The sequence below is a fragment of the Papio anubis genome, chromosome 19 (assembly GCF_008728515.1).
Source record: "Papio anubis isolate 15944 chromosome 19, Panubis1.0, whole genome shotgun sequence".
NCBI lineage: Eukaryota > Metazoa > Chordata > Mammalia > Primates > Cercopithecidae > Papio > Papio anubis.
The window spans coordinates 63,976,420-64,003,889 of NC_044994.1; the positions used below are offsets into that span (position 1 = coordinate 63,976,420).

Genomic DNA, 27,470 nt, shown 5'->3' on the forward strand with positions numbered 1-27,470 from the left:
CTTGTCAAAAAGGTCATTTATAATTTTCAAAAAATGTCACAAGTGGGTAAGACAGTTGTATATAGTGAAGAGACAGACATACTCAATTAGGATATAAACTAAGTAATAATCTTTATTTGAAATAATACTTAAAAAACCACAGTTAAACACATAATATCAAATTCCCACAACAACCTCATAGCAAATGCCTTCAATCTACACTGCCTGTAATAGTTCAAAGAGGAAAATTGTTTAAATAACTTTCCCCAAATCATGACATACTACAGGGAAAAGTCAACATTTTAAATGTCATCTAATGCTAAATCTGCCGTAATTTCTACCACTACATTTACTTCTATCTGCTATGCTCATTTTAAGCCAGAACTGTTCATGTAAACCACTTTGATGAAATAATTAAAATGCACATTTTAAGGTAGTATAAAATACACTTTAAAAATGAATATAACTCTTAAAAGCAGTGACAAAGTAATAATCTTCTATAAAATTGCTAAAAAAATTATACCAAATAAGAGCACCTTATCGCTTGCCCATTCCTAACCATGTTATATTTTATTCTGTTTATGTCCTTGAAATTTTCTTAGTTATTTTTATCCTAAGTATATCAAATAATTTTATTAAGAAACTCATTTAAAAAATTTACATGTAACTTTTATTTTCATTTTTTGCCTCCTGGTAGTTTTACTTAAAAGTCTAAGAAAATATTATATACTTAGAAATTTATGTATCCATCACAATTTTTAATTTAAAAGATTGCATGATACAGTAAAATAATTTTTAATTCAAAAAGCCTTTCTACAGTACAATGAAAATTCAATAAGCACAATTTTATTACAATTCTAAATGCCATAAAGTAGTGCCTTATGATTCTAGTATAATATTTATCAATATAATTTTCTAGGTTAAGACAAATTCATTTCTCTTATAAGCCATAATAAAATTCAAGATTAGTATAAAATAAAAATAAATTTTCCTTACTTGCTTAATAAATGAAAAGTGAACCGTTGGGAGATTAAAACCAAAATAAGTAAAAAAGTTCCTAAAGCTTTCAGATTTGATGGACAGCACTGCCCAAAATAGCATATGATATCTCCTGAAGAATATTATTACATACTGATGACATTTCAAGTTACTAGCAAAATTGCAACACCAACGTTTCTGAAGGGATTTTTATCTGAAAAGAAAAAGGATGGATAAAATGACCCATATAGTAATTACAGCTCTAAGGCATGTTGGGACTTTAATATTTTCCCTTTCCAAAGAAAAACTCATAGTATCACAGAGAATATAAGATATGTGACTAAATAAAATAACTGGATTTAAACCAAAGAATCACTTGTCTGCAGTTGAAATATTTTTACTTGAAAAATGATTATATTTACTAATAAATGAAAAAATATTTCCTGATTCAAAATGAGTAACACCAACATTTTAATGTTCAAACTTACGTTTAAAACTAATATATTTTATTTAAAATGGATGGGAGATGGGCTTTGGAGAAAATGGTAGTAACATTGGGTTTGTTGCTTTTTAAAAACAGCTTTGTTGAGTGATATTTTACATGAAATAACATTCACCCATTGTAAGTATAAAATTCAAAGATTTTTAGCAAATGTAGAGTTGTGCAACCATCACAACAATTTTGTTTTAAAATATTTCCATCACTGCCAAAGCTGCTTTCATTTGCATTTATGGGTAATTTCTGCTTTCGGCTTCATGATTAGACAGTTGATGACTGGCTTTCTGTATCTCTGAATTTGTCTTCTCTTGAGATTCCATTTAAATTGAATTGTACAATATGTAGTCTTTTGTGTTGGCCTACTGTTACTTAATTTAGAGTAAAGACTTTGAGGTTCATCCACATAATGTATCAATAGTTTGTTCCCACTTACAGCTGAATAGAATTCTGTTATCTGGCTATACCGTCTTTTGTTTATCCATTCACTTGTAGATGGAATTTGGCCTTATTCTAGTTTGGGCATATTAGATATAAAGCTGCTATGACCTTTTTTTTTTTTTTTTTTTTAAATAGAGTCTCGCTCTATCACCCAGGCTGTAGTGCAATGGCGCGATCTTGGCTCAATGCAACCTCCACCTCCCAGGTTCAGGTGAATCTCCTGCCTCCGCCTTCCGAGTAGCTGGGATTACAGGCGTCTGCCAGCACACCCGGCTAATTTTTGTATTTTTAGTAGAGATGGGGTTTCGCCATGTTGGTCAGGCTGGTTGTGATCCTTTTCATACAGATATTTTTGTGCAGACAAATGTAACATTCCTAGAGTAGATTTTTTAAGGAGGGTATAGTATAATTTCAATGAAGTCCAATTTATTACTTTTTTCTTTTATTCAATTTATTTCGCTCAATACTTTTCTACTCAGGTGTTCTATTTCTTCTTGAGTCAGTTTTGACAAATTGCATAATCTATGTTATATTATTTCTTGACATACATTTGCACATAATTTCTCTCATCATTTTAATTTCTGGAGAACTGGTAGAGATGTATACTCTGGTTTTTTCTAACTTTAGTAAACTGTCTCTTCTCTCTTTTTCTTTCTTTTATTTCTTGGAGACTCTGGCTAAGGTTTATATATTTTATAGCTGTTTTACCACACTCATTTTTGTTGTTAAATTTTTAATTTGCTTACTTATTTTCTATTTTCACACTTTCTGAACAAATGTTTACAATGTTAATTATTATTCTTTATTGGTGTTTTCCCCAGCCAACAAATGGAATACTATTAATAGATTCAGCAGGTTCCTGCATATAATATACACAGAAGACATTGTAATGAAATCAAAATACCAATTTTAATAGAAACAAACAAAACCTAGAAAGTACACAAACATTTAATAAAATATGCATAATATTTAGAAAAAATAAGAATGTCACTTTATTAACATTTATTAAAAACTACATATCGATGCAGATTTAATGCATAGAGTAACTACATAAGGGCCTTCTTTTCAAATCTGTGTGTAAATGAATGTCATGTCAGCCACAACCCCATAGGGATTTCCATAGATCTTTTGAAGTTTGTTTAAAATTATTCTGGAAGGATAAGTAGTAAAGAAGAGCTAAACAGAAAACAAAACTGAGGAAAAGCAACAGGTGATAAAATATTGATCTAGGGCAGGGCACGGTGGCTCAAGCCTGTAATCCCAGCACTTTGGGAGGCTGAGACGGGAGGATCACGAGGTCGGGAGATCGAGACCATCCTGGCTAACACAGTGAAACCCCGTCTCTACTAAAAATACAAAAAACTAGCCGGGCGAGGTGGCAGCGCCTGTAGTCCCAGCTACTCGGGAGGCTGAGGCAGGAGAATGGCGGGAACCCGGGAGGCTTCAGTGAGCTGAGATCCGGACACTGCACTCCAGCCCGGGCGACAGAGGGGGAATCCGTCTCAAAAACAACAACAACAAAAAAACAAAAACAACAACAACAACCAAAAAAAAAATCGATCTAAAAACACTAAGAATCAAGGAGTAATAAAACTACACTAACCAAAGAGCACAGCGTTGGCCCAAATGTCAACATGCAATGAATAGAATGTCGAGCTGAAAGAGATCCTCATTGTAATTGAAGTGACAGTAGTAGAATAATATATCAGTGAGAAAAGATTTAAACATTTTATTACTAATACTGCTATACTACACAATCTATATTTAATAAAACCGTAATTACCTCTCATCCCTTCATTGCCAACAATTCCAAGGAGGTTCAAATCCTCAATATCAAAAGTAACACATGTATATTGGAATATAATGTTGAGAAATACATTCAGGACCATGCACCAGGAAAGGCTTTTATTCATGGAACTTAAAAAAGCACAAAAGTGAACAGGTGGTATACTGTTGGAATGCACTACTTTTAATTTTTCTACTTGTAAACTTCCCTATTTTTAATAGCAGAATCATTTGGAGTTTGACAGAATATTGTGATATAATAAAAAATGCTTGGAAACTCAAAAAAAATCTGTCTTTATTGCATTCCTTCTTTACTGCTAAAATGTTCATATTTTAGAGGTAAATACATTTTTATAAAAAGGTGTATTGGCTTTCTTCATATATCAAAATGAATCAAGGTATTGAAAAATAATGAAATGGTTCCTTTTCTTTTGACATATATTATGTGTCTAGCATTTTCTTCAGTGTTTCATCAGATCCTATAACATTATTGATATTTATTTTTTATTTTATGGATACATAATAGTTGTACCTATTTATGGGGTACATTTGATACTTTGATACAAGCATACAATGTTTAATGGTCAAAGTAAGTGATTAGGATATCCATCACTTTAAATATTTATTATTTCTTCATATTACAGCATTCCAATTCGACTCATCTAGTTATTTTGAAATATACAACAAATTGTTGATAACCATAATCGCCCTATTGTACCACCAAAAATAGACCCTGTGTCCTTTGATAAATGTGATGATGATACTGACAATAAATGTGTATATATACATATATATACACACACACACACTTATCAATCTAGTCTGAGAGTAAGTAGATATTGCATCATGGCAAACACACCGGTTTTGTGAGTAATGACTGAACAACTGATAATCAATTATCAAGTCTGATTAAGTGGAAGTTTTTGTTTTTGTTTTTTGTTTTTTTTTGAGACGGAGTCTCGCTTGCTCTGTTACCCGAGCTGGAGTGCAGTGGCGCAATCTCGGCTGACTGCAACCTCTGCCTCCCAGGTTCAAGCGATTCTTCTGCCTCAGTCTCTTGAGTAGCTAGGACTCCAGGTGCCCGCTACTATGCCCAGCTAATTTTTTTTTTTTTTTGTATTTTTAGTAGATGCAGGGCTTCACCATATTGGCCAGACTGGTCTTGAACTCGTGACCTTCTGATCCCCCCGCCACAGTCTCCCAAAGCGCTGGGATTATAAGATGGAAGATATTTTAAAAATCTTTTCAAAAGAGATATTCAAATAAGAAATAGATATTTTAGGCACAATATATGTAACATAGATAACTCATTAAAATAAGTCCTATATTGATATTCAAAAGCACATAAGTTACACTGGGAAAGTGTTCAGCAGTTAGAAAGTGATTCAAATTCTTACACTGTGTTTTCAAGCTTACTTGTAAACAGCAGAAAACATGTATTGTCTTTTTGAATACTCAGTTTATACTCATTCTCAAAGTTTGCTTTACTTTACTACCCTCTTAGAGAGTCACTGCATTAAATAATCTATAATAACTTGAAACAGCTGAGAAGGATCTCAGAAAACATCTAATTTCGGAAAAGAGATCTATCTATAATTATAGCCTTCTCACTGTATACCCTGAGAATGTCATCTTGTTTATTTCCAAACTGAAAAATGTATGTTTTGAGACTTCTGAGAAGTGCAGCTATATCCTATGGGTGTTTACTAATAGAAAATTATTAAAGCAATTTGGGAAGAGCTAGAAAGCTTCACATTCTACAGAGGACTGTCAGAATAGGCAAATCCGTTTCTGAAGACATCTTAATGTATATGCTTAGAGGAAGATTAATATTTAAATTCCAAAACTCACTGGTACTGCAATGAGGTGTGAACACATTGACTGTGCCCTAGTAGACCCTTGGGGCAGTCTGGAATACATACTAATGCCACCATGATGATACCAATCTTGATCACTTTTTTCTTTGAGATGTATTTCTGATTAAAAGGAAAAAAAAAATCAGCCAAAGGATTTATACCTGTCATCTAGAAGAAAGAGGAGGGCAAAATAGGAGAAATCGCTTCCATCTTTTCCTTTTAAGTAAATCAATATTGTAACAAAACGGAAACTCCACTGCTGCAGAGACAAGGACAAAAGATCCACACATTTTCCGCTTTATACGATTTTGAGAATATTGTTCTAGTTCAGTAAAACCCCATGAAAAGTTTTGGTTTGCTTTCTTGTTTATATTTAATTTGTCATTAACTTTCTTTAAAACTTCTTTAAGAGAAAAGAAAACATTTTTACAAAAATTGTGCATATTCACATGCTGTGCTGTATTTGTTGGGTAAAAAGGAACATTTACAGATGGTGGCCCCCAAAATATGTGTTCACATCCTAATCCCCAGAACCTGTGAATATTACTCTGTTTGGCAAAATATGTGATTAAATTAGGAATTTTTAGAGGAGACCCATATCCTTGGTGATCCAGATGGGCTCTAAATCTAAGGACAAGTGAGATTGAAGGAGATTTGAACTACAGAGGAGAAGGTGAGGTATAGACAGGGCCAGAAACTGGAGTGATGTGGCCACAAGCCAAGGAAATCAGCAGCCCCAGAAGCCAAAAAGGACAGAAACAGATTTTCCCCTAGAAACCCTATAGAGATTACTGCCCTTCTGAAAACCTGATTTCAGATTCCAGGTTCCATAATGAGAAGATAATAAACTTCAGTTGTTTTAAGCCACTAAATTTATGGAGTTTTATCTAAGGCAGCCCTAGGAAATTAATACTGTAGCTAAGGAAAGTTAATGTATTTCCTAATACTAGAAAATAAATAATTTGTTAAAATGTGTGAGAGATTAAATTTGCAAGCACATATTCACCAATTTGGTTTGTAACATAAACACAAGCAATACGTTTTTGGAGACACAACTATGTTCTCTCTCCACATGGTAAAGGACAAATATAGGAATTATTGTATATCCTTTAGGAGTTCTACAACCAGGTTCAGGATTGGGATTTGTAATATGTAATAATTTGCACCTGTTCCCATATACCAAACTATTTCCATCAGACTGGTGCAGTATGCTTGGTAGAGTTAGTTGTCAACATGTTTTCTCAACTTGTAAAATAATTAATGTACTGGAAGGAAACATCCTGTAACAAGCCATATGGGAATACCTTTCCTCACTGCCTTCAGTTCTTCTTGTGGGAGTGAAAATCTTATGTTCAGTTTTGTTTGTTATATTGTAGCAGTTCCAGTGGGCTAAGCCATCCTAATTTGTTATTCTATGTAAGAATATGAGGCTCTTCCTTTTTCCCTAAGAGAAAGTATAGGGAGTGTCAAGCAAAACTTCAGACAGTTTTGTCAGAAGAAGAATACATCTCTCAGAGCCTCTGGATACTAAATAAAAGAACACACAAATTGTTTGTAATTCCCTACAAAATAAAAAAAAAATTGTATACATTTAGACTCTAGCTTCTTGTCATTTTTGCCATTTATTTTTCCCTTTATGCACTTTCTATAAATCTTTTCCAGTGCTATGGCAATGATAATATCTATATAAAATATTTTATGTTTTTAGCCGGGCGCGGTGGTGAGTGCCTGTAGTCCCAGCTACGTGGGAGGCTGAGGCAGGAGAATGGCGTGAACCCGGGAGGTGGAGCTTGCAGTGAGCCAAGATCGCGCCACTGCACTCCAGCCTGGGAGACAGCGAGACTCCGTCTCAAAAATAAATAAATAAATAAATAAATAAAATATTATATGTTTTATTGGGAAAAGTATTCCCACTCATTTTAAATCATAGTAATTTACTTTCTCATTTGCTGATTGTATCTTGACACTAAATAAAACATAGAAATATGAAGATCTTTATATTATAAGCATTTTTTTCTTACACACCTTAGGAAAGTGCTGGTCTTAATAGGATGAGCAATAAATATTTGAATAACTTCTGAAAGAAAAGTCAATTTTATATGAGATTATCTAACCGAACTTACTAGTACTACTATATTTTTATTTTATGTAAATCATTGCAGATATCTGTATTATTTGGTACATTAAGATATAAATGCACACAAAAGCGTATGAATTTTGAAACAACAATTAATAAGACACAGGCCCGGCCTTAACAATGTTATCATTAATATAATTAATATAAATATATTATTAATATAATTAATATAAATATATTATTAATATAAATGTTAATATAAATGATTAAATGAAATATAGACTATCTGCTAATATTTAATAGAATAAAATTTACTCTATGGTGAAGTACAATATAATATTAATTACCATGACTACGATACATACTTTCATGATAATCAGGAGAGGTATATTTGCATTTGTATGTAGCAGGAAGATTACAATAATATTTTTCTGAGAAACACTGTGGCAATACAATGAATATATACTGGAAGGAACTTGGAGGAACTGTTCCAGAAGAAGGACACGAAGGAAATGTTGAAACTATAGATGGCTTACATAAAGCTTGTGTTTGTTAGTTAGTAGTGAATAGAGTGGCAAAGAAGTCTGAGTATATGTGGAAAGTATCTTTCATTTAGATAAATTTAGGGCACATGGGTTTAAATGTTTCATAAAATTTGAACTAATGTAGATAATGTAGATTACCGTTTATAAGGAAAGAGTAAGGAGTCAAGTTTTCTTTTACTATGCCTGAGAGTTAATAGGACTCTTAAAATCTCATCATCGATCCATCACGATGTAACCAACTCAAGTCAGGCTGCTGCCGGTCAAGCAGCTGACTTTGTATTTGTAAAAGTCTCATTAATACTGTACAGGCTCCTTCTGTTCTCTTTCCATTGATTGGATAGATACAAAATGTTAACATACACTTTTAGTATGGTATTTTTAGGCATATTTTAAGGTGCACAAAGTAAATTAATTTGCCAATACTCTGCCATCCTAGAACCAGGTGCTGCTAGACGTTGTGCCATGCCTTTGTTACCAGGCTGATTATGAGATTCTAATCGATGGGATGTGCTCCTGGTAACATTAAAGATAGTTTTATAGTAAACACCATCATAAGAAATTACATTTGTGATGAGAAATTAATTATCCTATTAGGCAAATAAATTATCCCATAACTCTGATATGGGAAATATATAAAATATTGTAAGTTCTGTAATTATAACTGGAAGTCAGAAAGGAGACGGGCTAAAAATAACATCTCGAAAGAGATGCAACATTAACTTTACTGATTTCATATTGATTTCTTCCTGTAGCTTTCACAGTAGACTTATTTCATTGGAAGTAGCATTTTACTGGAAGTAAACACTCACTAGGAAATTGCCACTGGAAATGACTTAGGCCATTAAAAAAACTGCACATGAAGACTAAACTATGCAAATGTAGCTGTCTGATAGTCCCATAAAATATATGAATCATAGAAAGATCAGGAGAGGTGAGAATATGTTACTCTGTGTTCTGCCATTGATATTTTACCTTCTTATCATTTTATTTGGATATGTCTAAGAAAAAAATCATTTCAATGAACATAAATATACAAAACTGAAAAAAGTACATTAAGAATTAGTTCAGTATTAGGAAAAGCACAATGATATGCATATAAATATATAAGACAGTATTCTCATACCCACAGACTAAAATAACATATTAATAAATTAAGACCAAATTAGGAATAATTATTTCATCTTTTAAACTATATTTAGTTATGATTATTCTAAGAATTGGATACAATGGAAGTACATTTATTTAAAAATCTGTGAATCGAAATTGTCAACCAAACGCAGAGCCTAAGATTAAAGTAATATTTAGTTTTCTTGAAAAAGATCACTGATTTGTAAATTTGATAAACTTTGTGCTAGAAACACCAGTCACTGTTCAGTAGACATTGAACATTTAATATCTACTAAAATTTTAAATAACTATTGCAGTATTTTTTAAAAGAATGAGATAAACAATTTTCTTATATCTATAGAAGGATATTTTAAGCAGAGTACATAGTATATATAAAGATATGCAATAAAATAGCATTTTTTGATAATGGTGAGAATTTAGTGTATTTGCAGTGAGAAATACATTGTGAGATGGGCAGACCATTAGATCCTTTATCACTTTATGTATTCAGAAAATATGGAGTTGTATCTACTCTTGTAGGCATCAGTGATGCACATTAAAATAAATCATAGCTGCATTTAAAGAGCTGGCAATAGTTGATGTTTTTGGTAATCTCCAATTATCAAAAACATAATGAAACAAGCAAACAGAAAATAAACTACAATAGTAAGCACTGGGATAGAGGTATTAATAGAATACAACCAAAACACAGAGAAAGGACAGCAAGGTCCTTCAACTGGAGCACATCGCCTTCCATCCTGGCGCTTGCTGTGCACACTGGAGTTGCTGAGGCACTTTCCTGTTTTCCAGGAAAATGATTGTTATGGGTGGAATTGTTTGTCTTTGAAGTTCAGATGTTGGAGTTCTAATCCTCAGTACCCAGAAAGTGACTTTATTTGGAGATAGGGCCTTTGCAGAGATAATGAAGTTAAAATTAGGTCATTAGGATGGGCACTAAGCCACATGACTGATAACTTTATGAAAAGGGGAAACTTGGATACAGAGGCACAGGCAGAGGGAAGAGCCTGGGAAGAGACGTAGTGCAAACAGCCATCTTCAAGCCAAAGAGAGAGGCCTGGAACAAATTCTCCCTCACATGCCTCAGAAGGAACCATACCTGCCAACACTGTGATTTTGGAATTCTCGTCTGCAGAGACTATTTATTGTGAAACATCCCATTTCTGTTGTTTAAGCCAACTAATTTTTAGTACCATGTTTCAACAACCTTAGCAACGTTCGCTTTTTTAAAGCTGAGTTTGAGATGTCCATGAAACACTGCAGTGATGGTTCTAAGTAACAACTGAGAATACATCTGGATCTCAGCAGTCAATCTTAGGTTAAAGGGAGATTTTCAGGAGTCATCACAAGCATGAGATGAGCCAAGCAGTGTCAAACGTTCTCACTAAGGTAGTCTGTAATATACAGAAAGAAAAGTAATGACAAAGCTCTGTGTTATATTGACATGTAAGGAGTGATTTTAAAATGTAAAATGCATAAGGAAAATTTGAACAAAAATCCAGAGCTAAAGGAAATCAGAAGATTTGGTATCTCAAAAATCCAAGATGCAAATATTTTTTAAAAATAAGCAGTATTCAGGACCTCGAGAAAGACACTGACTTCTTCAACCAGAGGGTAAATTTCTAGTTTCTCTATGTGGGAGCTTATGTTATTTAGGGAATAGTTCCTCATTTTTCATATTTGCATTTAGTTCTATGAATTTTTCTCACAGCTTTGCATTAGCTAAATTTCACAAATGTTGACATGTAGCATTTTTATTCAGTTCAATGTGTTTTTTTAAAATTTTGCTTTACTTTCTATTTGACCCATAGATTCTTTAGAAGTGATTCGTTTAGTTTCCAAGAGCTTCTTCAGCTCCAATTCTGGACACTATGAGGGAAAAAAATCTAGGGAAACCACACTAATGTCATCCTTTTGTCCTAAGGTCTCTACTTGTCTGCCCTCTTCTTCCCAGTTTTTAAATTTTATCATATTTATTTGCATAGATGTCTTTATGCAAGACATTTGCAGAGATGTCTTTATGCAGGGTTTTTGTTGTATTTAGTAAGAGGAATGGAACAATTTTTTTTTCTGTCTATATTCCTGGAAGTGGAAACCCTCAGGTAATTCACTTTAATAAGTAAATGCTTCTTAAAACTTTTTGTATTATAATATATGTATGTAAAATTGCAGAAATCATGAAAGCATAGTTTATTTTATTTGTTCAAACTGAGAATACCTTTTTAACCAAATCTCAGATAACAAAACAAAAAATGACAACACTTAGAAGCCCTCATCAACCAGTCACTAACCCTATGAGTGGTGACCAATATGCTAATTTATAGCACCAGATTTTAGTCCTCTGATTTTGTTTTTACAAAACATATATTACAATACATAATTTTATTCTACCTACTCTGTAGCACTAAGAAATAAACATGTGAAAATCAAGTTGACATCCTCTGTCTTTAGAACTCACATATATTCAAAACTGAAGTTTCTATTCCCTGTACCAAATCCAATTTTTAAAGGCATCAAGCTAGAAGCAATATAAAACAGTAAGTACTGACTCTGATATGATAGCAGATGGTAAAATATACTTTCACACTTACTAGTTATGTAAATATGGCCAATAGATTCTATTTTTAAAAACGTTAGATGGACTATGGGTTAAAAATAGAACCTCATCAGAGACGCATTTTGTGGCTTAAATGTGACAATGCTCATGAACTGTAAGTTTGTAATCCCCCACAGAGAGATAGCAAAATGTATATTACTTATTAAAAATCAAGTTGTATTTTGATAGTTTGGCACCTTTGTTTCTACACTTATCCAATTAATGCATTCAGTATATTCTACTTCCCTAATTTCATTCATACTTGCTTTCTACTTTCCATTTTCAATGTTATTATTACAGCCACATAATCATGAAACGTCAGCACTGGCCAGGTATTAGAACACAAGTGCAGTCTCTGTAGACTCCAGTGAGAAAACTGATGAACAAATAAATTGTATAATTTAGCCATTGCTACATAGCTAAATAATAATTAGTATAAATTTGAATCTTTGGCTCCTAATTTAATACAGTCCCTTTTGCTTACATACAAATATCTTTCATGAATTCCCCTCTTGTCAGTTGGTTCCCTTTTAAGCATTTTTCTCCATTGACATACTGGCTAGTCATTTCTTAACTGCAGTTTTGATCATGCAATTACTTTGCTCATATATAAACTTTCCTTTAGAGTAAAACAAGAGTCCAGCTATTCACTAGCTTGCACAGCTTCATATTACCTTTACTTTAGTTTTTAGTTTTGCTTAGTTTAGTTTTCATCAAAGATACTTAACCTAAGTTGAGATAATATCTATTTCTATTTTGGGGATCAAATGAGTTAAGGTGTCTAAAACCCTGAACATAGAGTCCTATCTCTCAGGTCACTTCTGTTTTCAACCACATCTGTGATCAAAAATTCCTTGGATTCTCAAACTCAAGCAGAGGACGCCTTATTCCAAGCACGAAATGCAGCTCAGTCTTCTGCCTTAGGGAAAACACCTTGTGAGGCAGGAACTGCATATGAGTAAGTGAGGCAGGAACCTATGGGTATGTTAATGCCACCAAATGGGGGTATCGGAGAGTCGACTGGTAATTTTCTCCTTCTCACGTTCATCGTGCAGACAATCCTTGGGAGGATTCTGCATGGGTTTCAGAAGTCACAGCAGAGTGAAACCCAAGTTGCATGCAGTAGCAAACTGGAGAATTCACCTGTTTTCCTTCCTCCTTGTTCCCTCACTCTCTCCTTGAGGAATTTTCTCTCAAATAAACTACCTGCCCACAAGCCCCGTCTCGAGCTCTATTTCTAGGGTTAACCCAAAGGAACATAGTGATACATCATAGGTACACGAGTGACAGATTCCTTTTTACTTGTTCTAATGCATTTAAACTCCATTGCCTACCAAAGTAAGTGTAATTTCCTCTTCCTGGCAGTTAGGGTCATCCACAAATTGGCCACCAATTTTTCGAATCACACATTATGATACGGTATTTCTCTACAGGAACATTACTTGGCTGCAGACTGTTCCTTTAATGCATTTCATGTTTCACCCACTTGTGCTTTTCTAAATGACCTTTCAACAGCTTAAGATGCTCTTTATCCCATTTTTGTGCATGAAAATTTTGTAGTCATCAGGATTTTTATCAAATACTATTACCTTCATAAAGCCTTTCCAGATCCTTTCCTGTGAAATGTACCATTTCTTATGGGGTTCATTTGGACACTAGGAGTACTTTATTAGTGCTCCTTAATTACCTTTACGTTAAGTAATAAGCTAGGATATTCTTGTTTTCTAAAGTTTACTAAATTTTAAACCTCTAACTGTGCCTGAATAATCCTGAAGGTTTTAAGTCTCTTACTGTGCCTGACACCTTAACTTAGTGTGTATGCATGTGTAAATGTGTGTATCCTCTGTATATCTATCAAGTGGATGAATATAATTTTATATGTGCTAATTGCAGAAAATCTAAGAGTCAATAAATAAAAGAAAAATAAAATAGCCTTAAATTTCTCATGCCAGAAAAACCCTCTATCAATATTGTGCTATTCTGTATTTTTAAATTGTTTAATAATAATATTTTACCATCCTATTTTAGAATTAATAATGCTTATATTATTGATAGATATTTATTATAATGGACATAAAATAAATGACAAGGATAAACCTGCTAATATTTGAGGAGTTCTAGATTCAGAAATATGGGGAAAAAACATTTTAAAAAATATATATGAAATACAACATTCTTACAATATGCACATGTGTGAGGGGTACTGCTGATTTTTTAAGAAGTTCACTTTTTCTTGTAATTTGCCTTGCTGGTTCTCCATCCTACTTCACAAATGCAGTCATTTCTCCTTATTTTGGATTTGTGACATTTTAGGTGTTATATAACTATAGCCTTGTTTATGCCACAGTCACTGAACCCCATCATTCACTTTGAGTTGTCTACGATGTTGAATAAGCTATGACAATAGCCAAACCCCTCACCTACATTCTTAAGGGGAAAGTGTTCAGTCTTTTATGATTAAGTGTAATGTTAGTTATGGGGTTTTAAAATATATTTTAACTAACATAAAATTGTATGTCTTAGCATGTACAACAATTATGTGTAGATTGTGGAATGATTAAATCTAGCTAGCTAACAAATGCATTCGCTGTCATAGGTATCCTTTTTGTGGTGAGAACACTTAACGTTCACTGTCTTTTCAGTTCCTTAGGTGTCCTTTATCAGATTAGAAGTAGCTTCCTATTTCTAGATTACCGAGAAATTTTAATCATATATAAATGTCAAATTTTCTAAAATGCTTTGTCTGCACCTATTAAGGTGATTGTTTGACTTTTTATTTTTTGTTTTTTAATAGGATGAATTACACTGATTGATTCATGGGCAGGAAAAAATTCTCCATTGGTCACAATGTATTATCATTTTTATATATTGTGGGATTAGATTTACTAAAATTGTATTTTGCATCCTTGCATTGATTTATACACGTAAGTTGTTTTTTGTAACCTATTATGTAGCATTGTTTTTTATTTTTATTTGTCAAGGGTGTGTATGTATGTGTTTAATCAGGCTAATGCTGGATTCATAAAAGTTAAGAAATATTCAGTACCTCTTTTTTAGGCTGTATGTAGAATTGGTGTTGTTTCTTTCTTAAATATTTACTATATATTGGCATTAATATTGGCTGGGTGTGGTGGTTCAGTTGTAGTTCTAGCACTTTCGGAGGCTGAGGCAAGAGGATCACTTGAGGCCAGGAGTTCAAGGCCAGCCTGAACAACATAGCAAGACCCTATCTCTACAAAAAAATTGTTTAAAAAATTACTCTGGTGTGGTGGCACACACCCTGTGCTCCCAGCTACTCAGCAGGGTCAAGTGAGAGGATTGCTTGAGCCCAGGAGGTCAAGGCTGCAATGATTTGTAATTGCATCATTGCCTTCCAGCTTGGGTGACAGAACTAAACCCTGTCTCAAAAGACAAACAAACAAACAAAAGGCATTAATATTGCAAAATTCTACTAAATAGTCAATGTATAGTTAAAATTCTCCAATAAGCCCATGTGGCCCTGGAGTTTTTTATGTGTAAAGGTATACAACTAAAAATTTTAGATGTAATAGGGCCGGGTGTGGTGGCTCACACCTGTAATCCCAGCATTTTGGGAGGCCGAGAGGGGCATATCATGAGGTCAGCAGATCGAGACCATCCTGGCTAACATGGTGAAACTCTGTCTCTACTAAAAGTACAAAAAATTAGCCTGGCATGGCGGAGGGCGCCTGGAGTACCAGCTACTCGCTACTCTGGAGGCTGAGGCAGGAGAATGGCATGAACCTGGGAGGCAGAGCTTGCAGTGAGCCGAGATCGCATCACTGCACTCCAGCTGGGTGTGAGAGGGACACTCCATCTCAAAAAAAATATTAAATAATAAATAAAATTAGATTTAATATAGATATATGGTTACTCAAATTTTAATTTTGTTCTTAGTTGAGGGTTTTGGTCAGTTGTATTTCAAAGAATTTGTCCAGTTTATCTAAGCTATCGAATTTATTGCCATAAATTATTCATAATGTTATTTATCTTTTTAAAATGCATGTTCTGTAGTAATAGACTTTCTCATTCCTAATATTTAATTCTTTCTTCCCTTATTTTTGTCTGTCAGCCAATAGATGTATCAAATGTATTGATGTCCTGATGAATAGCCCCTTTATTATCATGAAATGACCCTGTTTATCTCTAGCAATATTTGTAACTCTGAAATATATGTCTAATATTAATATAGCCACTCCACCTTTCCTTTTTACATAAACTTTTTTATTCTAAAGTAAGTTCGATTCAGATAAAAACTGCAAAAAATTCTATAAGTTACTGCATACATTTCACCCAGTTTCCCTATTATTACTGTCTTAAATGATCATGGTATATTCGTCAAAATTAAAATGCCAGTATTTACACTGTCTATGTTAATGATCAGCTAAACTCCAGATTTATGCATGTTTAACAAGATGTTTTCCTAATATCTTTTTGTCCAGGACATGATCCCAGACTCCTGCATTTAGCTGTTATGTATCCTTAGGATCCTCTAGTCTCTAACACTTTCTCGATCTTTGTTTTTCCTGACCTTGGGAGTTATGAGGAAATCTAGTCAGGTATTTGTAGAATGTTCTTTACTTTGAGATTGTCTGGTGTTTTCTTCAACAATTATACCGAAGTTATAGATTGTGGGAAAGAATCCACAGGGGTGAAGTAACATCATAAGATTGCTTTGGCTATTTTGACTTTTTTGTTTTTATATGAATTATAGAATAGTTTATTTTTCTAATCTTGTTAAGAATTACGTTGGTAATTTGATAGGAATAGTGTCGAATCTGTAAATTGCTGTGGGCAGTAGGGCTATTTTAGTGATATTGAGTCTTTCAATTCATTAGCATGGAATTTTAAAAATTTATTCATGTCATCTCTGATTTCCTTCAGCAATATTTTGTAGAACTCCATATAGAGATCTTTCACCTCTTTGGTTAGATGGATTTCTAAATATTTCATTTTCTTTGTGGCTATTGTAAATGAGATTGTGTTCTTTCTTTGACTCTCAGCCTGGATGTTATTGGCGTATAAAACTGCTACTGATTTTTGTACACTGATTTTGTATGCTGAAACCTCACTAAAAATCAGTTATCAGTTCTAGTAGCCTTTTGCCAGAGTCTTTAATATTTTCGAGGGATAAAATTGCATCATCAACAAAAAGAGATTGTCTGTCTCCTTCTGTTCTTGTTTGGATGCCTTTGATTTTTTCCCCTTGCCTGGCTGCTCTGGCTGGGAATCCAGTACTGTGTTGAACAGGAGTGGGGAGAGTGGGCATCCTTGTCTTGTCTCAGTTCTCAAGGAGAATGCTTTCTGCCGTTGACCATTCCATATGATTTTGCCTGTGGGTTTGTCACAGAGGGGTCTTAGAGTTTTGAGACATGTTCCCTTGGTGTCCAGCCTGTTGAGGGTTTTGATCATGAATGGATGGTGGATTTTGTTGAAAGTGCTCTGTGTTTATTGAGGTGATCGCATAGTGTTTGCTCTGAATTTCATCTATGTGGTGAATCGCATTTATTGATTAGTGCATGTGAAAATAGTCTTGTGTCCCAGGAATACAGCCTACTCGATCACGGTGCTTCGACATTTTGTTGTGCTGCTGTATTCGCTTTGTGGAGGATTTTTGCATCAACGTACATCAGGGATAGTTGCTGAAGTTTTCTTTTTTTCTTGTGTTTCTGCCAGATTTTTGTATCAGGCTGATACCAGCTTTATAGCATGAGTTAGAGAGGATCCCTAGTTTCTCAACTTTTTGGAACAGTTTCCATAGGGTGACTATCAGTTCTTCTTTGTACATCTGTAGTATTTGGCTGTGAATCCATCTGGTTCACTGATTTTTAGTTGGTAAGTTTTTTATTATTTATTCAATTTCAGAGCTCAGTATATGTCTATTCAGGGTTTCAAACTTCCTGATTCAATCTTGGGAGACTGTTTGTTTCCATGCATCTATCCATTTTCTCTAGATTTTTGCATGTGCATGCATAGAGTTCTCTATAGTATTCTCTGAAGAACTTTTGTATTTCTGTAGGATCCGTTGTAATGTCATATCTGTCATTTCTAATTGTACTTATTTGGATCCTCTTTTTTTTCTTCTTTGTTAATCTAACTAGTGGTCAATCATTTTTATTTTTTCAAATAACCAATTATTGGTTTCATTTATCTTTTGTATGGCTTTTTGCATCTCAATTTCATCCAGTTCTTTTCTAATTTTAGTTATTTATTTTATTTTCCTTGCTTTCAGTTCATTTTTTTCTAGTTCCTTTAGTTGCTAAGATAGATTGTTAATTTGAGATATTTCTAACATCTCAATGAAGGCATTTCGTGCTATAAACTTTCTTCTTAATGTTGCTTTAGGTGCATGCTACAGATGTTGCTAAGTTGTGTCCTACTTTCATTAGTTTAAAACATGTTTTATTTCTGCCTTAATTTTAATGTTCACCCAGGAAGTATTCGGGAGCACCTTTAATTAATATGTATTTATGAAGTTTTGAGAGGTATTCTTAATATTGAATTAATTTGTGTTGCACAGTGGTCCAAGAGTATGCATGGTATGATTCATATTTTTTTAATTTATTGAGACTTGCTTTATGTCTGAGCATGTGGTCAATTTTATAATATGTTCTGTGTGCAGATGAGAGGAATGTTTAGTCTCTGGTGCTGGGAGGAGTGCTCTGTAGATGTCTAGTAAGTCTAATTGGTCAAATGTCAAGTGTATTAACTAATTAATATACTTACTTATTTTTATTTCTATAGGTTATTGGGGACAGGTAGCAGGTAGTGTTTGGTTACATGAGTAAGTTCTTTAGTGGTGATTTGTGAGATTTTGGTGCACTCACAACCCAGGCAGTATACACTGCACCCTATTTGTAGTCTTTTACACCTCAGACCCTACCCACCCATTCCCCCTGAGTCCTCAAAGTCTATTCTGTCATTCTTATGCCTTTACATCCTCATAGCTTAGCTCTCACTTATGATTGAGAATATAGGATGTTTGGTTTTCCATTTCTGAGTTACTTTACTTAGAATACTAGTCTCCAATCTCATCCAGGTCTCTGTGAATTCCAGTTCAAGTGCAGAATTTATTAGTTTTCTTCCTTGATGATCCAACACTGTCAGAGGGTTATTGAAGTCCCCCACTATTATTGTGTGTTTGTCTTAGTGCTTTTGTCATCCTGGAAAAACTTGTTTTATGAATCTTGGTGCCCCAATGTTGGGCGGTTAGAATAGTTAAGTCCTCTTGTTGTATTGTACCTTCTACCACTATGTAATAGCCTTCTTTGTCCTTTTTTAAAGTTTTACTGGTTTAAAGTCTGTTTTATCTGATGTAAGGATAGTGATGTGTGCTCTTTGTTTTCCGTTTGCGTGGTAGATCTTTCTTCATTCTTTTACTTTGAGTCTACAGATGTCGTTACGTCATGAGGGAATGGTCCCTTGAAGACAGCAGGTGATTGAATCTTATCTTTTTTTTCAGCTTGTCACTTTATGTCTTTTAAGTGGGGTGTTTAGGTACTTTACATTTAGGATTCGTGTTGATATGCAGGATTTTGAATCCTGTCATCATGTTGTTAGCTAAGCGTTTTGTAGACTTGATAGTGTTGTTGCTTTATAGTATGTATGGGCTATGTGGGCCTCAGAATCATGAAAGGAAGTGAAAGGCACTTCTTACATGGTGGTGGCAAGAGAAAATGAGGAAGAAGCAAAAGCGGAAACCCCTGATAAACCCATCAGATCTCTTGAGAATTATTCACTATCGCAAGAATAGCATGGGAAAGACCAGCCCCCATGATTCAATTACCTCCCCTGGGTCCCTCCTACAACACGTGGGAATTCTGAAAGATAAAATTCAAGTTGAGATTTGGGTGGATATACAGCCAAACCATATAAGACTGTTTTTAAATCGATCTGTTACTTATCAGGTTTCACCTCTTTGACTGCTCTCTTTCCGTTTTCTTTTCTAGGCCTCTCAACTTGACTTCTAAATTAAAAAAAAAATTATCTGGATTTTGTTGTAAGAAAATTCTCAACCTTATAGCCTTGTATGTGAGGATTGCTCCCCTAGTATTTCTTATATTATAAAATGAACTGAAAAATAGTTTGGCCTGTGTATTAGTTGGGGTTCTCTAGAGGGACAGAACTAATAGGATAGATGTGTATATGAAAGGGAGTTTATTAAGGAGCATTGACTCACACAATTACAAGGTGAAGTCCCGCAATAGGCCGTCTGCAAGCTGAAGAGCAAGCAAGCCAGTCTGAGTCCCAAAACCTCAAAAGTAGGAAAGCTGACAGTGCAGCCTTCGGTCTGTGGCTGAAGGCCCCAGAGCCCCTGGCAAACCATTATTGTAAGTCCAAGAGTCCAAAAGCTGAAGAACTTGGAGTCTGATGTTCCAGTGCAGGAAGCATTCAGCACAGGAGAAAGACGAAGGCCAGAAGATTCAGGAAGTCTGCTCTTTCCATCTTCTCCTGCCTCCTTTATTCTAGCCAGGTTGGCAGCTCATTAGATGGTGCCCACCTAGGTTGAAGCTGGGTCTACCTCTCCCAGTTCGATGACTCAAATATTAATCTCCTTTGGCAACACCCTCACAGATACACCCAGGAACACTACTTTGCATCCTTCAATCCAATCAAGTTGACACTCAATATTAACCAACACAGCCTACATCCTGACTAGTAGAAAATAACTGCTGTAAGATGAATGTGAAGAGAATGTCAAACACATCTAGATAAAAACGGAAATTTTGGAAAAATCTGAGAAAATTTTAAAATTAGAACAAGAGATCCTATTAAATAGTAAGTGACATATTTTATGATGGGAGTAAGTGTAAAACAATTTAGTGAGTCAAATGCCTCATGTAAAAGGCTCAGTGAAATGATAGGTGAATGTATAGGTTAATATGTGTCACTAAAGGGAAGTACAACAAATAGACTGTCTTTACTGTGCAAATTGTTTAACATTTCATTTTTCCCTGAAGCATGTTAAATAGCAAACACTCAAAATTTCAGGGCAAATTAGATATGAAGATAGGCCAGTGCAGTGGTTCAGACCTGTAATCCTGGCACTTTGGGAGGCCAAGTCAGGAGACTTGCTTCGGGCCAGGTATTCAAGACCAGCATGGGCAACATAGTGAGACCCTACCTCTGCAAAACTGAAAAGCTGAAAACACCTCAGTTGGCATGGTGGCACGTGCCTGTAGGTCTAGCTACTCAAGAGGCTGAGGCAGAGGATTGCATGAAACCAAGAGATCAGGGCTGCAGTGAGCCCTGATTGCACCACTGCACTCCAGCCTGGGCAACAAAGGAAGACCCTGACTCAAAAAAAAAAATACAAAGATAGATTATTGCTCAGAGGACTATTTAAATTTTTGTAGGAACAGTTATTAAAATCTCAGTATCTAGATTCTCTACACATGCACGCACACACACTGACATACATACACAAACACACAAGAATATGTTTATAACATCACACAAGATGTGTTTCTAAGCAGAAGACATTATCCAGAAAATTATTTTATAATGTTTAATTTGTTAATTAAAAGTTTCAACAGACAAATAAAAATTGATATCAGCAGAAAATGATCTATTTTGTTTTTAGGCCAAGGAGATAACAGACAGCAGAGACAGTCCCAGCCCAGTGTTATGGAGGCATAACTGAACCCAACTTGTGCATGTCATCTGGGGCCCTGTTATCCAGGACAGTGGCATTGTGGCCTGGGCTGAAGCAAACCATTTCTGGTAGCAGTTTTGGTATCGTCCAGACTCATAAATAACAATGCCCAAGTTTGTGTCTAGCGGAAAAGAAGAAAAAAAAAAAACGTGCAAACTCTAACAACCACCTATGGGTTACAAGACACATAGCAAGAAGAGGAACAGAGAGAAAGACACACAGGACTCCTTGTCTGTCTGGCATGGGGAGTGCATGTGTTAAAGGCCTCTGTGGGAGGCGGCTGCACAGCAGCAACTCTGTTGCCCGCGCTCTGTGTTATAGCATTCTAACCACTCAGTACACAGCAGGCTACGTTTGTGCCACATGGTGTACAAGGATCTGGGTATGCTAGTGTGAAACTCTCAGTTACTGTTGGTAAAAACCACCTGGAAAAGCAGAAAGTATGGCACTGGGTGTTACCCATTGATGAGGTACTGTGCACAGCCCTGACAATTTCCAGGTGTGTGAAAGAGGAGACGATGGGTGCAATGGAGCTGAAGCTCTCCCTATTATGAGACAGCTGCACTCCGGACAGCAGAGCAGCAGCAGCCTTCAAGGGAAGGATGCTTGGGGAGCAGCAGGAATCATGTGGGGAAAACAGAAGATAGAAGTGAGCAGTTAATTAGAGCAGAGGAGCAGTGCAGGATTGTCATCGAACAGCAGCCCGTGAGGATCTGTGTGCCATGCAAACACTGAGAACCCCTGCCACAGACACTGTTTTATTGATGTACTTGGTCTTCAGGAGAGCTAAGAAAAAGCATCATTATATTTATTAATTCACATGAGCACTTCCACTTGTACTGTACAGGTATATTTCGAGACCTTCAGGACACAAGCTCTGTAAAATATTTTTGAGGATAGTTTGTATAATGATTTTATATCTTAATAAAAAGATGATTCAGAAAAGTTAAATAGTCATTACTGGAAGACTGGAGGCCAGGTCTTCATGTGTCAACTCTGACGCCACTTCTATACTACATTTTCTCACCAAGTATGAGCTTCAAACACTTCTTATCATTTGCAACTTTGATTTACTAAAATACACATAGATTTGTTGCTAGTACATAGATATTTACCCATATATAATTAAGTATCTTACCTAATACTTAGCTGTATACATACTGATGCGTAGATACTTACCTGTGTATCAGTTCCAGTGGTTACAACACAGTTGTAAATAATTTGGCAATACAAATGTAAACATTTTAATTTAGGGTTATAAAATGCATGGAAAAATGAATTTAAGCATTTACAAATTTGCCCTTGTCAAAGAAAAACAAATGTTCCTAATTATGAAAATTTCCATCTACATTTTCCATAATGATAAATAAACTTTATTTCTCTATAAACTTGAGACCCTAGATCTATATAGACATTTATTTCATTGCACTGCTATAAAGTAAACATAAGCAAATAAAAGTAAGGTAAGACATAAGTTTTGTGAAAAGCATAAACTTTTACATAGTTTTATTGAATTTACTTAAGACTCTAGGTGATGAAAATAAAAGCTGTGAGAGTGAAAGTTGATGAAAAGATGTCAAGGATTATAAAACAGTATCTTGAAATAGCTCCCTTAATGTAATTAAAATTAATGAAACGTTTCTTGAAAATGGGAAGAAGACAATTTAAATGTGAAAGAAATATGTCAATAATAAAAAGAATGGTTCTTCTGATGTTTAATTAAGTGGATAGCAAACTAAATCTGATGTGAAAATAAGTCAAAACCTCGATGAGCTTAAACAAGAGACTTTACAATAGTACATCATTAGTATATTTTCTGAAGCATGTTACCTTGGGGTTATAATAAAAGTTTAAAAAACACGTATGTGCACGAGAATGGCATTTCCACAAACTACAATTGAATGATTGAAAACGTGCATTTCATTTATCGTCTGTGATAAATTATTTAAGCTAAATTAAGTGCTAGTATGCCTTGGAGAGTACACCCAAAGGTGAAATCCCCTTTTAAAGCTTCTATGGAAAGGCAGCATAGCTTCATCTAAAACGATGTATCAATTTCAAGGTAAAACAGATTATTGAGAGTGAAATCTTGCCAGCTGTGTATTTTATTTTCTGAAGTTTTAGCTACTGCGCTCAGTTGGCTAGTCTTACGTCACATTTAGTATTCCAGGTAATATGTCGGTACATGGGGTCAGGAATCCTGTCTCCTTCAGTGTTGATGTGCTGGACCATCCAGGCATACAAATAACACCTCAGAAGTTCAGCTGGTGCACATCTCCCCCATCCTATTGGTCCATCTACCAGTAGAGAGAACTAAAGCTAAGTGCAGGGCACACCCTTCTCAAAAGACATAGCCAGTCAGCTGTACAAAGGCCGCTTTTGCATATATTGAAATTTCCCTGAAAGTCTTCAGAGGGCCACAGCTGGCTGCATGGGAGGCAACTGTACAGCCATCTGACTCACTAAAAATGCGATTATGGCTTTAAAGAAAAAATGGTGATAATGGACCTTTCAGGAAACCACCTGTCTAACCACGCTGTTTCAAACTTATTTTTAAGAATGGTAAGTTTTATTTTTTCTTCATAATTTGGGGCAAATAACAGCAACAGTAATATCATTCATAGAGTGCATAAAACAGAACAGGCAGGAAATATAAGTTTTATTATTTAGAGTACCTGAGGAATAAGAACATAAACTTCTTGTAGACATTATTAAATATTAAGTCAGGTGGAACATCTCTAAAGATAAGCTCAACCCATACTACAATGATTTCCACTTCAAATTAAAATTCTGACTAGGTTAACTGTGTCTCCTGTGAATGTATGTTACTACTTTTCATGAATTAGAATATGCAGATATTTATGCTCATATAGTCTAAAAACCCTCGTGTGTTTAGTGAAACAAAAGTATGCAAGCAAAAGAAGCATCAGGCCATTCGTCTGGGGTTGTTTCTGCGCCCGGTGCTCTTATATCAGCAACTGCAACGCAACACGGAAACACTTTCTGTAACTGGCTTAAAACCAAACCAAACCAAACCAAACAAACAAGAAATCGGTCTCAGTCCATCACAGACAGTCAACCAGCTGATGTCTGGTACAACCAGGGACATCCCATTGGACTATATCCAAATTAGGCGAATGTCTCATCACAGCATTCTCAAATAATGCAAATGCCTGGCTGTGGTCAATCAGGTAATTTATTTACTTTGTCTCTGTGTTTGGCCTATACACATCCATGGCTCACCTATGTAATTTTTTCAGAGTTTCTAGAAAAAGTATGGCCTAAAATTTTAATGCTGATCCAAGTTATGCTTCAGTCGTAAAAGCAATAAACAAAGATTTCCCATGTACAATGTCAGCGAATATCACATGCATATACCCTTCTATAAGCTACTCAGTATCTAAAACCAGTAAAAAAAACTATCCTAAATTTGGTGTTTATAATTATCATGCATGACTTTACAATTTGAATGTATCTATCTACATGTAATATTGTATTGGTTTACAAATTTTAGATTTTTGATATGAAGGAAATAATACTAGACAGAAATGTCTGCACCTTCTCATTTTATTCTTGTGAAAAATAATCACAATATCTTTTTACCATTTTATTCATAATACATATAAATTTTTAATCAAATATTCTCTATTAACTGGAATTTGGGGAATAAACAACCTTGTATATTTTATTTGTGTGCATGTTCAAGACATCAAAGGTTTATCAAACTTTCTCTGTAAAGGAAAAGACAGTAAATATCTTAGACTTGAAGGCCAACTCGAAGACGTAAGCCTCAGAATTTCTGGGTTTTAGTTTATGCACATAATCAGCTTTCTCATAGAATGCCAACTTGTTTTTGTAATTGTTTAAAAAGTTTTGAAAAAAAAAATCCCATTAGCAAGATGAGAGTATTCTTCTTACTCCATATGCTGGCTAATTCTTAAAATTGACATTATTTCTAAATTTTTGCTGCTCTAATGGCCAAATTTCCTATTTTGCTGATGGCCTGTTTCTAACTTTTGATTATATTTATTGTGTCTTCAATATTATGACAGAATTTTAAAAATTTCAAATGGATGAAATTGTTTCAGATACTCTAGGACTCAAACATAGCACATGATTTAAGTAGAAAATTTAAGTACAGAGAAAACGAGTAGATGTATAGGGCCAATTTTTTGTGTTGTCATTTAAAATTTCAGTCTATGTATGTACTGTATAATTAAAAACACATTGCATATAAACAGGTTAATATTTTTCATAATTATAATTTTCCATTTATTTTGATATTTAAATATATTTGTCTATAAAATAACAGTAATATCAATAATACAAAAACAGAGCTAAGGGTTGAGCACACATACTACAGAAACTGTATACATAACAAGTATGATTTTACTGGAAGAGTAATTTTTCAAAACCATAAAAGTAAAAAGCCAACATGATATGGGACTTCTGCCTCAACAGTAGCAATTTCTCATTTATTTTTTGACTTATTCTACTTTTTGCACAAAAAAAGAAACTAAATTATTCCAAATCACCTAGATTATTTTCCTCACCCCTACGAATGAGTCAAAATCTAAAGTTAATGAGTGTTTCTATGCTTAGTGGTTGTAAAATCTAGTCAACCATGATTCAGCAATTACAGTCCTTGGCATTTACCCAAATGAGTTGAAAACTTACATCCACAAGAAACCTGCACACCAATGTTTATAGCAGCTTTATTTGTAACTGTCAAAACTTGGAAACAACCAAAGTGTCTTTCAGTAGGTGAATGGATAAACTGTAGTACATCCAGACAATGTTATATTAGCCAGCACTAAGAAGAAATGGTTTATCAAACCATGAAAAAAAAAAAAAAAAAACTTGGAGGAAAATTAAATATATATTACTAAGTAAAAAAGCTAACCTGAAAAGACTACATAATATATTATTCCAAGAGTATAATAGTTTGAAAATTCAAAATGAAGGAGAAAGTAAAAAAGATCAGTGGCTGCCGTGTGTTGGAGGTAGATGAATAGGAAGAGCATGGAGAATATTTATGGCAGTGCACTTAATCTGCATGATAACGGTGAATACATGTGATTATACATTTGCTAAAATTCCTAGACTTTACAAGACCAAGAGTGAACCTGAACATGAAATGTAGACTTTGCATGATGATATGTCAATATAGGTATATGGATTCTAACAGATGGACCACTGTGGAGTGGAATGTTGATAATGGGGGGAGGCCATGCCTGTGTTGGGGCAGGCCTTACATGAGAACTCTCTGTACTTTCTGCTCAATTTTTCTGTGAACCTAAAACTCCTCTAAATGTGAAGTTTATTAAAAAAAACTGAATTACTTCACGGTAATCGTTCACAGTGTGATGCAAACCTGACTTTAAGTTTTCTTTGCAGGCTGTGGCCTTTAGTTCTATTTGCAACTTCTTCATCTGGTTGCTGCAGCCTTGATGGGTGATTTGCAGTTTCAGCGGTGATGAAGAGTTAATTACAGAAGAACTAAAGTAGAGAGATCTGAATAACTAGACGTAATAAGAACAGTCCCTTACATAATGAATATTTTGTTACTGTGATCAGAAATAAAAGAACATTGCAGTATTTCAGGAGGATATGGAATTACTTCTTACCATTCTTATTAGGCTAAAATACAAATTCATAATTTAAAAAAATTTGATAGATTAAAAAGCTAACTACTCTGAATAATAAATCTCAGTAAAGGTTTAAGTAAAAATGAGAAAAATAATTTCCAGTGAAAATGACCTTGCTAGACATATTTTAGAATTCTCAGATAGGTGAATGACTAAGAATCACAAAGAGAATAAATGATTTTTCTTAGTAGTAGTAGTCATTCAGATTATACATTCTAAGAATTTAAATACAAACAAGCAAACAAAAAACAATTCAGTGATGAGTGGTGGA

General features: G+C 34.5%; 1 long non-coding RNA gene across 1 annotated transcript in view; it reads left to right on the forward strand.

Annotated features, from left to right (window-relative positions):
- The window catches only part of LOC103879825, a 61,181-nt gene that overhangs the window by 8,406 nt on the left and 25,305 nt on the right, over positions 1-27,470 (forward strand). The gene's annotated exons all lie outside the window — the stretch shown is intronic.